The following is a 6,000-nucleotide window of genomic DNA, read 5'->3' as shown; positions in this document are numbered from 1 at the left end:
CATAACTGGACTTGGCAGCTTTCTATAGCTGAGTGGATTAAGCCAGTGCAGTAAAGGAGGTGGGCAAGCTTAAATTATTTCCATATGGGAGAAAAATTTTGATATCTTAAGGGGATTTTAAGCCTAGAGGCTGAGCCTTCAAAAATTTCAAAAATATAAATGCACCTTTGCACAAAAGCCTGAGAGTTATGGCTGGAGTCCTCTCAGAAGCCTGAAAACCATTAGAGTGCTGATGTCACATATCTCTAGATCTGCAATATCTGATAAATCTGAAAAATAATTTAGTAATAAGAAAAATGGTCTGATAAAGGAGGGAGTAGCTAAAATCTTGTACTTAGTCAATAGTCTTTATAGCAATTAAAGTCAATAGTCTTTATAGCAATTAAATATGGCACAGATTGTTCAGAGTCAAAATATGGTCACACAGCAGTGTTTCTTTACTTTATTACCTCCAAAACCTGGTAAGATGCTGGTTTTCCAGGTATAACTCTAGTGTTAGAAGTTTACTTGTGTAAGATGGCACTTCCTCATCTGTGTAAGGGGATATTAATATCAGGGAGATAGATCTTCACATGGAAGAATACACAGAACCATTACATCATACTCAGCACCAGCTGAGGTCTGAAAAGCTGAACACCTGCCAGACAAGCAATTTTAGAAATTGGGAATAATACAATATTATTTTTGATAGCCACCCACACAGATGCATTTGTAGCATCTGGGATCACTGCAACTCACGCTGCAATTATTATGCTTCATTTGTACACCTTTTCATGTTGAATGGGAATTTCAGCTTGCACACAATAATTGCTTCTTCATCTTGATGCTATCATTTGTTGATTGTCATAGTTTTATCTTTGCATCATTAGGCTGAATACATTTCTATATTCAACCTTTTACTGTGATAGATTTATAACCTGCATTGGTTGACTTTAAAAAATACTTTGACAGAAGAAATGGGGAAAATACTTTATTTTTGGACTGATTTAGGAAATTTTTAAGGAGAAAATCCATTTTGTATGAAACTTTAAGTATGAAACTTAAACCTTTCTTTTCCTTGCTTAACTTTGTCTTGTTTTACTTTAGTCTCTGACTTCTGGGGGAAAGGGAGAAAGAAAGAATATGAGACTGAAGGACAGAATATGAGACTATCTCTTTTTATTGATAAAGTATTAATGCAGATTGGCAGTAATTATTTCTTCCTGAATAAAATTCATTTCAGGCTGTTGGAGGAAGATGGAAATTGCAGAAGAAAATTTCAAGACAAGACAAGGCAAATGTAACACTTAGCCTAGCACTTATTTTGAAGAGGGTATCTTCATGTAAATTTAATCTAGACTATTTGAGATGTCTTTCTCTTCAGTAAATTCTGATGCCTTGCATACCTGTTGCTAATGACAGGTATACATCCTAATTTTTCTTTGGCTATTAATTACCTTTTATTTTTAGGAAATTATAATTTCTGCTGCCTTCATCATTCTATCAAGAGTAGTCAGCCTGTATCTGTAGAGCTATATACCATAAGAAAATGGTACATAATAGGAAGTCTAAAAATATTCCCATAATTAGTCCAGTCCCTCATAGTTATACAGTGATTTTGTATTTTTTTCAATAAAGGTACAACAGTCAGATGTATCACTGGCTGCTCATTCAGATTATGTGAGATTTAAATTTGAACACGTGAAAAAACATAACGCAAGCTACTTGCTATGGGCAAATGTACAATTTGCACTCATTATCCTTCTATTTTGAAGCTAACATAAGTACATTACAGCCTGGATTTGGAGTAGATGAAAATTTTCACAATACTCAAAGACTGGCCAAGAGAGAAGCTGTGAATTTTTAACCAATCTAAATACAGCCTTCCATGTTTCTTACCACAGTGGGTATATCAAAATGACTCAGGGAAAGAACTGCATTCCGTGAGCTGGAATATAAATTTTGACCTATAGACTTGCCTAAGCTTACAATAAATGTCCCACTGATGTAACTGGGATGTTTGGACAGACTAAAGGCAGATTTTGTATGACTTAGATGCCAATTATTTATTATTTGTGCTGCAGTTGTTACCTAACAATGGGGGACAGGTTGTGCTTGAGTACAAGTAGTTTGCCCGGAGAGTGCCTCTGTCTCCCTCTCCTCTCACCCTTATTTTGTTCTTTTCTCTGTTTTTCCTCTTTTTTTCTCTCTGTGTTTTTTTCTTCCCAAGAGCATTGTGAACCACTATAGTCACAGATTTTCCTTCTATGTTTGTCTCTATATTCACTACTGAGACTAGTTTTACAGAAAAAATAGATGTGACATTTGCAACATTGGTATAAAACTATGTAACCAATATATCAAATCACTATCTCAGGCTGATGAAGACCACTGCATTTTTAAAGGCTTTGTTTATGTATACACTGTAGCTGTGTGGTCTAGGAAAAACATTTTTTAAACTAAAAAGAAAGTACACGAAAATACAGAACTTGCAGAGGTTTTGTAGGTGAGATAGAATAATACATTTTGTTAAGTTGGGCAGTACATAGATTGCTGTTTGAATGCTTGATATCTGCAGGTTAAAACAGAAGGCAGTCGGGAAATGTAGCCTTCAAACCACAGAAATTGCATCCCTCCAATTATCACATACTGAGATCTAAATAATTTTACTTTAGTCAAAATTTTCAAGTCTCATAGGAGTCCAGTACTGCACAAGGACTGATCCCTAATGTACAGCAAATTCTAGCATATCTTTCTCCACCAACTGACGTTTTTTAACATGCAGTTAATATTGTCAAAAGGGATCTTCACGCTCAGTAAAAAGGTTTATAGTGGTAAAAGAGGTACACTTACTAGCAAGGCCAGAGAATGCCCAAAAAAAAAAAAAAGGCTGGCTTGAAGTGCCCTAGTGCTTTTGGCAACAAAATTTGAAATATGGAAATATGGAAGCATATTTCTTAGGCCAGATAAACACTACTACTGCAAGTCTCCATTTGGGGACACCTGAGGAGTGTTGGATAAGACTGACTTACCCTGCTACAAGCACACAGTTCACATACAAAACAAGGAAATATAAAAAACAAGACAGAATATAACATCTGCTTGAACATACATAGCATGAATACCTTCATTGGTTTATCTCTCGATCAAAATTTTGGATATATTTATTCCCTTGTCCTATCAAGTTCACCAAAAGACATACATAAAAATCACAGGTTCAGGAAAATTTCTTACAGGTGACTAAGTACATGATTTTAAATAGGCTTTAATTTGCTCTCTGACATATTTTTTATGGCGCAAGATGATATTTTATGATACTTTATCAGTTTTATGGCCACTTCCAGACTTTTTAATCTGTTATACATTTAAGGGTCAATAAACTCTCTCAGTCTGGGTCTTAGCAAGATTATAGAACTGGGCAATTTGCAATATTATTATCCCCTCGAAAGCTCATATGTCAGACAGCAATGCCTATAAATCCCATGGGTAAGTGCTGGAATAGCTGTGAGCACACTGTACAAGTGGGACTGGCATTTCAGCAATGCAGAGTATCTGCATGACAAAATATCAATATCTGTTTACAAACACAAGTTTAACAATTATAAAAATAGCTAAGGCTTCTCTTCAAAGCCAGAGAGCTACTTCTGAATGAGTAATGTTTATATTCACACCAAAAAGCCACTTGAAGTTCAATGTAGGCAGAAGCAAATTTTTTGTCAAAAATTCATAGCAAGTTCCAAAGCTGTTCAAAAATATAGTCCAGTACAGGACTATATCAATTACTGTGGCCAGCCATTGACTATACAGTGTTCCTGAGCCATGTAAAACCTAAATATACAAATGCCATCTCAGTTGTCTTTCCAATGAGGTAGGTAGACCAAAAGTTCCCAGAAGACTGCTATAATAGCCTAAAAAACCCTTAAATGTTAAGTGTTATATAATTTCAATTTATACACACACACACACACACACACACACACACACACACACACATGCATATATATAATATATATATGTATATATATTCAATCTTAACTTAACTGTTATATATTATATAAAATGAATTAAACTATTTCTTGGAGTACCACAGGCCAGCCATTAAAAGGAACTTTGAGGAAGGGCTTAATTATATTTATTACCACAATAAATATTATTGTTTTAAAAAGAAATATCTTCTGAATATCATTAAATTCACTGTGCTAAGCCTCCAAATAGTTTCATTTAACACTTCTAATATTAGTTAGGAAAGGCTTCATAAGTACTGATTTTTTATGTCTCAGATTACTCCTCCTGCAGTTTTTGTAAAGAACTAACCCACTTCTTACTCTGTCAGTAATATGCACCACTTGAACCTTTAGTGCTAGAGAAAACAGAAAACAAAAATTGGCTCTGAAAACTGTTGAAAAGGCTAATGCACTCTAAGTGAATTGGGGTAAATATAAATCGGTAATGTAAAATTGGGGTTAATGTAATTGGTATGTAAAAAGCTCACCTTCTTGACTATATTTCTGGTCACATTGAGAAGGATGTAAACATCTGGTTGAAAATTGAGTTGTTCATGGTAGCAGTCAAATATTAATTGACCTGAAAGCTTTTTTTCTTTCAAGATTAAAAAAAAAAAGAAAAGAATTTTTGGGGTGGAAACTAGTCCAAGTTCATAAGGATAATTTAAGTGTATGTTCCCTTCCATTATATGAGCCACCAGGACCACAGAATAATCTCTAGAACAGTCAGAAAAGCTAGATAGTTTTAGATGAGTCTGAGGATGCTTAGGAATGGAATTATGTCTGACAGCAGCTTCAGCTGGATGTCATGCCCTAAAGGGAGGAATTCAGTTGCCCTGCCACAAGTAGTAAATGCCATCGTTGACATGCTAGACTTATCTGAGACATCCTCACGCGACCAGCATAGACATATGACCTGCAGAAAACCTTCTGGGGTAGCAGAGACCAGGAAAGATTCTTGAAGTTTCTAGGATGGTCTAGCATCTCTGTCTGAGCACTTAAACTGATCCAAAGAGATTCACTCCAGTGTTTTGTTCTTGTTGAGTAAATCTGCTCTTGATGTCCTGGACTAACACTAGCTCTACCTTGCCTCAGAATGTCAGAAAATACAAAGTCAAGCCTAGGTGTTTTCTCCAGCTGTATTCTGATATGTCAGTCTTGACCAGGCTGCTCCACAACTGGCTAAATCAGCAGGCTAAGCATTCCTCTGACCTAGGAATGGGCCCGAAAAGCAATTTTGTATTTATGTGAACGTAATTTTTACTGGATTACCCCAGCTTGGATTTACATCAATCTGATACCTAGACTCTTTTTCAAAATTATTGTATCCAATTATTTTACTTTATTACTATGTGGTATTTGTCTATCTACAAAGCATCTTTGGCTCATGCAAGCTCTTATTTGGGGCCGGACATTGTTTTTGTAAAAACAAAAAAAGGGCCTGAGAAGAAGTAGTCAAAACCACATACAATTACTGCAGGATGAGGATTCTGTTTCTTGTTCAACAGTCTCTCCATGGTTTCATAATCTCAGAGAATGCAAGTTCATTGTTACTAATGATAAATTTACCCTTATTCTGGCTTTAAATAATTTCCCAAGAAAGAAGGAAATAAGGAAGGTCCCAAGCAAGCCGGTTGAGGGTTAACAGGGAACGCATTGCTTTCCCCAGGCTGCCTTTGGAAGAATGCCACATTATAAATAACACCTGGACTTCATACAAAAGTGCAAAAAGTGAAAATTTTCATAACAGTTAAGAGTATCTATTTTCTGCACATAATTTTTAAGATTATCACCAGGTCTGACGGCAGAAGTCAACAGAAGACTGTGTTTTGAGCACACAGGACACTGTAGGATACAGAAAGTTGGGACTTTCAAAAAATACACTTTAGAAACAAAAGAAAAGCTTTACTAGTAAACAGGGATCTGTAAGGTAATTTTCATGTCAAATTTTTAAACAACTTTTTGTTCAAATAAACCAAGTGTTTTTAACAAAAACTCCCTTTATGTTCAGGAATTA

Source organism: Molothrus aeneus, chromosome 3 (genome assembly GCF_037042795.1).
Source record: "Molothrus aeneus isolate 106 chromosome 3, BPBGC_Maene_1.0, whole genome shotgun sequence".
Taxonomy (NCBI): domain Eukaryota; kingdom Metazoa; phylum Chordata; class Aves; order Passeriformes; family Icteridae; genus Molothrus; species Molothrus aeneus.
Note: the sequence above shows the minus strand (reverse complement) of the source record.